At 42.1% G+C, this 11,735-nt stretch overlaps 1 protein-coding gene across 1 annotated transcript in view; it reads left to right on the top strand.

Moving 5' to 3' along the window:
- The window catches only part of LOC141207902 (uncharacterized), a 999,716-nt gene that overhangs the window by 35,661 nt on the left and 952,320 nt on the right, over positions 1–11,735 (top strand). The gene's annotated exons all lie outside the window — the stretch shown is intronic.

Raw genomic sequence — 11,735 nt, 5'->3', positions numbered from 1 at the left:
GTGAAAGCATTTCATGCAGACTAACAGAGCTTATCGTGGTATTTGGAGTTTCAGAGCTAAGTGTATTTGGAGTGGTTTTTCCCTTCCTCGCTTTATCATTTATCTCCTTTCCCGTTGGTGTTCCCTCTGTTGTGGTTGTGTAGTTTTTGTATGCAAGGTGGTTTTGGTTTTACCCTTGTACTGTCTCGTTCGTCTAAGTACTGAGTGTTGGCATATTATTACCTGCCCCCTTTTGTTGTGATCGGGGTCCTTCTCAGGACTAGATTACTTAGGTGCAGGGATCCTCAGGAGGTAGGGGTTACGCTGGGGGCCTGGACCTCTGTACCTTTAACAGTACCTCCAGGTAGAGGGATTAGTCAGGGCCCCAGCTTAGGGTCAGCTTAGGCCCCCTACCTCCAGTACACAGAGACAGCGTGACAGTCACCTGCCTGCAATTCTACTGGCAATACGGGGCACGGATGCAAAGAGCACTGCAATCACCCCATATCAATTAATGACTGGTAGAGTAATGAACCTTTGCCATCCTGCGGATCCCAAACTTAGTACTCCCATGAGAGAAAGTGCAGAGAAGGAAAAATTCCTGATTCAGTTACAGGACCAAGTGCAAAAATATTTAAATTTTGCAGCTGCCAATATGGCTCCAAAGGCAAAGGAAGAACCAGGCAAGCCACCAATAAAATTACAACTAGGTGACAGGGTGATGGTAAAGAATTTTGTACCCAAATCTTCATGGGATGCAAATTGGACAGGACCTTATGTGGTAACTGTGACGCTGAGTGAACAAGTGGTAAAAGTTAAACGAGTAGAGAAGAAAAGCGTCAAATGCATGAAGAGAAGGGATATAGAAAAGTGGGTTCATGCAGATCAGTGTAAACGGATATAACTGATAAGAATTTGATGCCGCTCTTGTTCTTGTTTTCCAGGATCCTAAATGAAGCGTGAATTAAAAAATGGAAATTTCTGGATTCTGGATATTAGAATTGCAGCAGTTTTGTTGTCAATTGGGATCATCAATGCTATGGAATCAACTCACATTGATCACTCTGGAGATATCGATCAGGGTATATTACCTAACGAGAAATATGGGAACGTAATATTTACACACCCAGACATAAACATTGATGCAGATTCTAACTATAAAAATAATGGTGTTAAAAGTAGGACAGTGAGACTGATACCAGAGGGTAAAAGGGTAACTGGGAGATATTATCAGGGTCCCAGCAATCAGTATAGTGTTGTCTTTTCATTTGGGAGAGTCAATCACAGTTCTAGTACCCAGAGGTTAACATATATGGAAGGTGTACAAAATATAGATCCAAGATCACTGCAACCATTTATGATGGCTACAGTATATGTAAATGAAACTGGGTACTGGTTGGGGGAGGAGTCTAAGTTACCCAACAAAAATGAGCAAAAGGGGATAGATTATGGGTCCTTTAGTGACAACTTAAAAGAAGGAGAATATTTGTTTGTATGTGGAATATATTGGCATAATAATATACACCCAATGTTCAGGCCAAAAAGGATCACCTTAACATATCGTAAGGCGTGCATTGGAGATTCCACAGAGGTTGAGATGTCAGTTCAGCAAGGGCAAAATTATATAATTGGTTCCCTATCTAAACCATATAAATCCTATAGGGAAATGGTTGGTTATTGGGCATGTGGAACACCAGAAATAGAAATAGGTGAGATGCACATTATTGATGCCGCTCCAGATCATATCAAACCATGCGTGTCCAATGAATCTGACAGCAATCAACGGACAATGTACTTAGAAGAAGGCCACCCTTTACAGGTCAACCTAGATTCTACTAAAACCATTGCTAGTGACGTTCAATATGCATTTGTTACTTGGCGAGTTAATATCTCTCTATGGTTGATAAAGACCTACTATCCAATTTGTGCAGGATGTACGCTAAATCATGTATGTGCACTATATCGGTGGTTTACTACTAAAAATGCAGAAAATCGGATAAAACACCATCATAAACTATTTAATTCGAGGAATGACAGAGGGCAAAGGGATACTTTCAGCACACTGTTGGGAGGATGAGGAACAGGTATGGGTGTAATTAACGAAGCTGATATCAGTAGTTTAAGGACAAAACTTGTAGATATAGCAACCAATAGCAAGAAAGGTTTTGAAGTACAAAGAAAAATCAATGATATAATTAACAATTTACAACAAGATCATGTAAACACTTATATCAGGTTCGCGAAAGATTTTATCCAACACTTTAAAGAATTAATGGAAGATACACTGACTAGAGGTAGAAATATGTCTTGGGCTCTAGTCTGTTCACAAGGACAAATGGCTTATCAACTAACATCAAGTTAGCGGTACAGTCCATTTATGATGGACAATAGCCATTTAAATAGTTGTCTCAAGCCATTACTGTGTTACCTGAACTCATGAGCTTTACACATTCTAAATGGTGGGTGAACACGTGGGTTGGGTGCAGCAACTATGACTTTGAGAAATGCTATGCTTAATTTATTCCATATACTAAGTCACCTTTAGAGCTCATGCATAGAGTTAGTTCAATTGGTATTTTAACTGGAGATTCTACATTACTACACCCGAGATTAGAACATCCTCAAGTGATTAGGAAAAATGGAAGATGGAAACAGGTTGACATTTCACTTTGCATACAAAGGAATCATAATATTCTATGTACGCCAGGACAGTTTAGGTTGGTTGAAGACAAATGCTGGAGTAATTCATCCACGTGTATTCTAGATGAGGAATCAATCTCAAAAGACAAAGCACCAATCTTCTATCTAGGGCATAAAAGAGTTTGTTTCTTCCTCCTAAATACCACCAATGTATCTATAACAACACAACATTGTTCTGTAATGACATCTGTAACCAGGGGAGCATGGTGCACTCTTAGTGGGGTTACAGAAATCAAGACACCCAACTGGGTTTACGCAATTCCTACTATTGCTAATCTGTCAGTTGATCTGAAATATCACACTCCAGTTAATTTGCAAGCCTTAAGCCTAGGAATGGGAAAAGAACTTGGAGAATGGTTGGTAAAATTCAATAAGGATGAATATTTATTGATGAAGCTTAATCAAGAAAAGGCAAATGCCACAATTCTATTGCATCATGACCAAAATGAACTAAAGGAAGTTACCCATCTGTTAGAAAATAATGCCAAGGGTTATTGGTGGGAGGTAATATTTGGTCATTCAAATGCGGCAAATGGCATACTGAATTATTTAATCCACCCAATTGTCATATTACTTGTTGTTTCTGTAATTTTATCGCTTTTTCAAGTATACATGTGCTGTGTAACCCGTTACCTATATAAAAAGGTACAGAGTTTAACTATAAAAGAACAAGCCAGTGTCAAAATTGCATCATGTGACACAAATGTACAAATTCCCATTGAATTAGAAGAAATTGTAATATGTGAGAACTGCGGCAGAAGAGGGCACAGTAAGAAAGATTGTTTGATTCCAAAGCGAAACCTATAGAAAAAGCCTAGTAAACATGGATATTCTATCACAAATTATGTTATTGTTTGTTGGTTGATCTAAATGATTTTTTGTGTGATGTGACGATCATATGTATAATTTGATGTGTATTTTCTTTATATGCCTCCTTCAATGTCCTATTAGAAATCAAGCTATTGAAAAGTTAATTTTTTTTTTTTTTGGAGTAAATGTTGGCAAATGATGAGTGAATGTGTTAGAAGACTCCTTGCCCTAAGAAGAAGAATCAACTATGGTGGTGTTATAGCAGAAGATGGAGTCTCTCAAGTTTAAAGGCCCCATCTATGCTATATAAGTCTGACAGTTATTTTAGGTAAAAACAACAGCAAGCTGAAATGTTCCTTCTTGTATCAATAGCGTGTCCTTGCTAAGAAGATAAAGTGTACTCCCTGGCCAGATATTTCATCTTGTAGCAATAATGTGTTCTTGCAAGAAGATAAAATGGCCTTGCTAACCAGATAAGTCTAATTAAATATTTTAAAGCATACAGAAACTAGCTTTTTTCGCTTGTTCAGCTAAACTGTATAATCGAACCATATATGGCAAATCCGTTTCCTGCCTTCAGGGTGTATATTAGCCCTGTGTTTTGTAATAAAGTTTAGAGTATGTTTAGACACAAACATCCTGTCCTGTGTCTTCTTCTCTCCGATATCGTAATCCAAAGGATAGAAGACCAAGAATGCAGTGACGACAGCTGGCGCTTCGAACAGGGACCTTGAGTTAATCTACCCAGGGGTGCTCGACCGGTCCGAGACGTGGGACGAGTGAAGCTCTCTGTTGGTGATATATACAGTGCTGAGGTAAGAATAACTGTTATATTCTACCTAATTATATCACTGCATAGAAGAGACTCCCTCACCCCCGAGCAGTCGGCTCCCCAGCTAAATTAAACAGATTGTTGTCTGGCTCAGGTCCCTTTGAACCAGTAAAATCCCTCAGATAAATTGACAGTCCTGCCTTCTATCCTTTGGAGAATTTAAGAATGAAAGTATGGATCCAATGATTGTGTTGTGGATGTGTCCCGGGATTGATGTTTTTGGTCTGTTTTTCTGGCTGGCGTATAAGTCCTAGAGAGCCTAGTAGTGGAATGGTTCAGAAACCTTTGTGGCCCATTGTCTAAGTGACCATTGTCTAAGTGACTGAGGAGTCTCTTCTAGGTGAGGAGAACCGAAAAAAATGGGGAACCAAAATGCCAAGGAAGGCATTATAGCCAAAGACTTAGTGGTACGCAGAGAAGGGAAACAGGCACTGATTGGAATTGACAAAATATTGTGTAAAGCGGGAATGAATGAGAATGGAGAGATGAATGGAGAGAAATGGAAATCCTTCTTTAACTCCTATCATGGATGGCTGAAAGATAAGGGTCTGTTAGGAACAGTGGATGTATGGATGAATGCATGCGCTTATTTTGAAGGAAAGATTGAAGAATTAGGAGACGGACGTTACAGACTGACAAAAACCGGAATGACAGATTTTCCTCCCTGTCCGCTCCCGACGTCACCCCCACCCCAGTATCAGAATTCCCAGGAACCTAAATGTTGGGTTTGCCCCAGATGTGGACAGCAGAACCCCTTGACAGTAGACATCTGTGTGGCATGTGGAGGACCGAGACCCCACCCAGCTAGACAATTCCCAATGAGAACGGTAGTTGTGCCAGGAGCAGCGGGAGCAGCAGCAGCAGGGGGGGGATGCAGTGGTTCCAGGTCAGGAAGCTCATACAATGTTAATGTATAGACCATGGAGTCCTTCAGAGCAGTTGGCACTGATCTCCCAGCTGCCAGACCCATCCCAGTCCCCTATGCGTTTCGCTAGAATGATCACCACCATACAGGATACGTACCATGCCACTAGAATAGATCTGCAGGGGGTAATTAAGGGAAAATTGGCAGATGAAGCCCGCTATGATAGGTTGATAGATGAGACAAAAAAACAATATGCCAATAGGACCGGACCCGTAGATGCAGAATCTAATAATGCAGCAGCTGGAGTCCAATTCGCAGCAGTGTTGGTAAAAGCATGTCAAGACAGTCAAGCAGAAAAGCAAGTTACACTAGAAGATAGAGTGCAAGGGAAAGAGGAAGATCCTAAGGATTATTTCTATGCACTAAAGAAAACCTGGTCAGAAATGGGGTTCAACCCCGGGAATAAGACTAGTGAGAGGGTATTAGCAAGTGCTTTCATGAATGGACTAAAGAAAGAGATTGCAGAGAAGGTAAAAGCAAGTAGACCGGACTGGAGATCAGTGAAGGCAGAAGATTTAGCTAGAATAGCTCAGGGGGCACAGCATGACATAGCGCAGGCAAAAAGAGCTGCCAGAGTACATATAGTAGAGACGACCCCCAGAAACAACAGAGGCAGAGGACGGACTGAAGGAGGAGGACAGAAACTGTGTTACGGATGTAAAAAGCCAGGACATTTTAGAAAGAACTGTAGGACCAACCCGTATCCAAATGCTCAGAGTACGGGTCCTCCAGCCGACCAAACAACGCCCCCATAGGATGAGGGTAGCTTGCACATGAACCCTCTCATCTCCTTACCCCCAACTCCCAGTTGTATAGTGCAGGTGAACCTACCAGGGGGACATGAAATCGATTTCCAAGTAGATACGGGGGCCGACAATTCAGTAATTACGCAAGGTGATTGGCCATATACTGACACTGATTTTTCACATCATGTCATTGCCACCCCCTTCAATTCCCCATCTGTCCTGCTCCCTGTCACTAAAAAATTTGCCTGCAAATTCAAGGAGCTACTGTACATAGCCAGCTCATGGTATCGCCCCAAGGCCAATGTAATCTTTTGGGAAATGATGTGTTGTCCCAATTACAAGCACATATTGAGTATCATCCCGATGGCACTGTCACCATGACCCCAGGTTTAAAACCAAGTACCCTTTGCAAAATGATGTCACTAGATATTGCCAGCATAGAAGAGACAAATGAGTTTCCCCTGATATTAGAGCAGGCTGTGCCACATGATTTTTGGGCCTCAGACAAAACAGATGTTGGTAGGTTAAGAGTTCAACCAGTAATGGTGAAATTAAAATCAGGAGCAATCTTACCTCAACAGAGGCAGTATCCCCTTAGCTCGGCTCAGGAGAATGCCATAGCCCAGCAAGTCCAAAAATGACTACAGAGAGGAGTCCTAGTCAAAACCCAGTCCCCTTGCAACACTCCCCTGTTCCCAGTAAAGAAAAAGAGCGTGCCAGGACAACCAGCCGCATATAGAATGGTCCATGACCTCCGGTTGGTTAACAAAGCCACAGAACTTCTAACACCAGTTGTGCCCAACCCGCATACTCTTCTGTCACAGATACCTTCTAACTCTCTTTGCTTTTCAGTGGTCGATTTGGCAAATGCATTTTTCAGTGTACCATTACATCCTGACTGCCAGTACTTGTATGCTTTCACATTCCAGGGTAGTCAATATACATGGACAGTGTTGCCACAGGGTGCCCAGAATTCACCCACAATGTACACTGCAAGTCTGCAGGAAATACTGGAGGGATGGTCAGAACCACATATCGTTGTTTTGGAATATGTCGATGACCTGCTCATTTGTGCCCCCTCCAGGAAACAATGTCATAGTGCAACTATATCGCTTATGTTGTTTCTCTATCGCGCTGGCTGCAAGGCATCGAAAGATAAGCTTCAGTTTTGTAAATCTTAAGTCACCTTTTTGGGACATTGCATTACACCAGGAGCTCGTCATTTAACAAATGCACGTAAACAAGCAGTACAGGCATTCACCGTCCCCATTAATGTTGCAGCCCTCAGAACTTTTCTTGGACTTGTTTCCTATTGCAGACAGTGGATTCATGCCGTCTCTGTTTTAATGCAGCCCCTTTATGACTGTCTTACTCCAACACCTTTTGTACTAACATCAGAGGCAATAGACTGTTTTTATTCTCTCAAAAAACGTATTTTGGCCGCTCCAGCTTTGGGTACCCCTAATTATGAGCTCCCATTTACTCTGTACCTTCATGAGCAAGCTGGACATGCAGCAGGAGTTTTAACTCAAACACACGGTGATAATCAGAGACCTGTTGCCTACTTTAGTGGCAGATTAGATGCGGTAGCCAGAGGTGCACCATCCTGTGTACGTGCTCTGCATGCTGTTGGACTATTACTCCATAAATCCGCAGACATTGTTCTAGATCATCCGCTCACCGTGCTAACACCTCATGATGTCTACACTATATTGAATCAAGTGCAACCCGCTCACCTCTCAGCAGCACGTCATCTCAGGTTACAATGTGCACTGTTAATGCCTCCCAATGTTTCTTTACAGAGGTGTACTACCCTGAATCCAGCAACTTTGTTACCTCTCTCGGATCTAAAGGAGGAGTCAGGTACTGTGCTTTTTAAGGAAGATCCAAGAGAGGAAGTTCCTCATGACTGTGTACAAATGATGGCACAAGAAACGGCAGGTTTACCTACTGTATTTGAACATGAATTACAAAATGCAGATTTTGAATTTTTTGTAGATGGATCCCGTCACCAGGACGATTCAGGTACTTTCCATACTGGATATGCAGTTGTCTCCCTCAATGCAGTAATCAAGGCAGAACCAATGCTCCCACACCAGTCGGCTCAAGAAGCTGAACTTAGGGCCCTAACCGAGGCCTGTAAACTAGCGGAAGGTAGTATTGTTAACATTTACACAGATTCTAGGTACGCATTCGGTATATCGCATGATTTTGGTCCAATATGGAAGTCAAGAGGTTTCCTGACGGCAGCAGGACACCCCATTAAGAATGCTGATGCGGTCCAGCAGTTAATTGATGCGCTACAACTACCCAAACAAGTAGCTGTCATAAAGGTAAGAGCACATACCAGACACACCGACCAGGTAAGCAGAGGTAACGCAATGGCAGATGCAGCGGCAAAAACAGCAGCCTGTAAGCCGCAACAAGGGTCAACAGTACGTCAGTTAAGTGCCCCTAAAAACCCCTTTGTGTCGGAGGACATCTTATCCCAAATGCAGGCTCAGGCTCAAAAGGAGGAGGTTGATAAGTGGTTAAAGGAAGGAGCATGCCTGAATGAAGCAAATGGGGTATGGGGGAAAGAGACACGACGATGCCTTCCAAGGGCACTGTACCCAGCAGCTGCCCAGATACTACATGGGCCGACACACCAATCTAAAACGGGTGTGATGAGTGTGATGCAGAAACATTGGGTGGCACCAGGATTCTCCACCTGTATTGAAAACCTGGTACAAGGGTGCATGATATGTGCTACACATAATCAGGGTAGAGTAGTTAAAACACCACCCAAACACCCCCCCCGGCCCCTCTATCCATTCCAGAGACTGCAAATTGATTATATTCAGCTGCCAAAGTCAGGATCATGGGAATATGTGTTGGTCTGTATTGATTTGTTCTCAGGATGGCCAGAGGCTTTCCCGATTGCCAAAGCCACGGCTGCGGCAACCGCAAAGAAACTGCTTGCGGAGGTGGTCTGCAGGTATGGGGTACCAGAGGTAATTGAGAGTGACAGAGGTATACACTTCACAGGTGAAATAATGAATGAAGTCATGTCAGCTCTAGGAATTCAACAAGCATTCCACACCCCATATCACCCACAAAGTAGTGGAAAAGTGGAAAGACTGAATGGGACATTGAAATTAAAAATTCAGAAAGCCATGGCTGAGACAGGAAAACCATGGCCGGACTGTTTACCGCTTGCTCTGTTTTCAGTAAGATACACGCCTAATAAAAAGACTGGACTCTCTCCATATGAGATATGGTTTGGCAACGTACCCAGCCTAGGGTGTTTCTATCCGTAAGCATTAGAAATGAACAACCATGTGCTAAGTTCCTATGTAAGGGCTTTACACAAAAAGATTAAGCAAGTACATGATAATGTCTTCAGTTCTCTTCCAGATCCAGATCAAGACTCTAGCAGCCATACGCTGCAACCTGGAGACTGGGTGGTTATAAAAAGACACGTGAGGAAAAGCCTAGATCCACGGTTTGACGGACCCTTTCAAGTTCTGCTGACCACAAGTACAGCCGTTAAGCTAGAGGGAAAAGAGACCTGGATCCATGCGTCCCATTGCAAAAAGATACTAGGAGAACCAGCGGACAAAGAATGAAGACATTGTTTATACTTACCTGCATCCTTACAACCACAGGTGCATGGACTAGGTTGAGCGCCACAGATGGAGATGACAATAGATTCATTAGACACTATCTTGCTCTAATCGATGGACTAAAGGAGCAAAACCAGACCATTGCTAATTGTTGGATATGTACACATGCCCCTGTGACATCCACTATCATACCCTTTCTCGCTGTTCCAGTCTCATGGGAAGAGATAAACTTTTGGGTGAACTGTTCAGATACTTGGGCCAATAATTCCACACAGAGATTTTCCTTTCTAAATCCCGCAAATTGGTTTAAAGGTATCGGTGGGTGGTTGGCTGGTATAGTACAAGCTATTTTACAGGTTTTGCTAATGTGTCTTGCGGTTTATTTAGTTTTTAAGCTTTTTCTAATGTGTATTCAGCGTTGTACTAAAAGAAAACATAGAGATTCGTATTGATAACTGAAGGAACAAAAGGATGGAATGTTATAGCAGAAGATGGAGTCCCTCAAGTTTAAAGGCCCCATCTATGCTATATAAGTCTGACAGTTATTTTAGGTAAAAACAACAGCAAGCTGAAATGTTCCTTCTTGTATCAATAGCGTGTCCTTGCTAAGAAGATTAAGTGTACTCCCTGGCCAGATATTTCATCTTGTAGCAATAATGTGTTCTTGCAAGAAGATAAAATGGCCTTGCTAACCAGATAAGTCTAATTAAATATTTTAAAGCATACAGAAACTAGCTTTTTTCGCTTGTTCAGCTAAACTGTATAATCGAACCATATATGGCAAATCCGTTTCCTGCCTTCAGGGTGTATATTAGCCCTGTGTTTTGTAATAAAGTTTAGAGTATGTTTAGACACAAACATCCTGTCCTGTGTCTTCTTCTCTCCGATATCGTAATCCAAAGGATAGAAGACCAAGAATGCAGTGACGACAGTGGCGAAGAGGATTCTGGATTTGTGGCTCCTTAAAAGTTATGTGTCATTCAGACACAAATGGGGGCATGTTGGAGGCCAACAGGTACAATATATATATATCATAGGAATGACTGAACTCTGTATTGAATTTGAGTGCTGGATATTTCCAGGACTCTATCAAGAGATACTAGGTACAAGGTTGTGAACCTGCTAGGCGAGAAGGCCAGTGTTCTTTGTGTGATGTCCTTTGTTTTAGTGATAAAGTAAAGGTTGCATCTACATATGGAATGAGTATAGGCCCTCCAGCCTCTTGGATGATACAGGTACACACACCTTCTGTGGTGAACTTGAATACAGATCCTGTTTGTCACCTAGTGTAATCTACATATGTACACTGCCCCTCTGGACTTGAATTGCATACCATTGCTCCTGAGGTATACATCCTGTCTCCAGCCTATGGATATGTATATTGGTGCACAATGCTTTTGATGAACATCTTGGAGCCAGCCCAAATGGAGTTGAACCTGTCCTACACAAGGACTTTCTTCCAGAAGTACAAGAGTGCCATCTGCAGGAAGGTGTTGACCAATGCAGCCAATGACAATGCTCATACTACCCTGAAGATGATTGGATATTTGCCACAGAAGATACCGGAGAAGAAGGGCGGAGTCGGGGGTTGTATGTGGGTGTGGATGTGAAATTTTTAGTATAAATGAAGTAGAGTCAAGACTATCTCTCTCTCTCTCTGCCATGAAGGATCATTGCTAAGTATACTTATAATTGTATTTGTATTTTCTCTAATTAGAGGACATTGAAGAAAGGTTCTATTGTGAAATTGTTGATTGAATTGCCTTATTATTATCTTATTTTTCTTGCTATTAAACATTTGTATTATTTTCCCAAACTTGAGTTATTGATTATATAGGAAAGGTTCAGGACAGGATATAGAACGGGAAATCACAACCTACAATCCTTGTATATATTTTTACTAAACACTGCCTCCATTTTGGATTAAATATAAAATTTATTAGTTCTGTTTGTTTTGTCCTGTAATCATTCCCTTCACCGAAGCCATATATGCTACCAAAATACAGGCGTCCGGCCAGGCCTGCATTATATTTCAAACTCGGCCGGTGGTGGCAGAGAATAATAATAATTGGGCTATCGTGAAGCTGATAGTGACCGTACGGAGGGCGTAAACACGTATTCCATGTTTTGGAACCCAG

The sequence above is a fragment of the Phyllobates terribilis genome, unplaced genomic scaffold, assembly GCF_046119375.1.
Source record: "Phyllobates terribilis strain yellow unplaced genomic scaffold, ASM4611937v1 Scaffold_167__1_contigs__length_4167997, whole genome shotgun sequence".
In the NCBI taxonomy this organism is placed as follows: Eukaryota; Metazoa; Chordata; class Amphibia; order Anura; family Dendrobatidae; genus Phyllobates; species Phyllobates terribilis.
The sequence above is the reverse complement of the archived record's forward strand: the minus strand, read 5'-3'. Positions and strand labels throughout refer to the sequence as shown.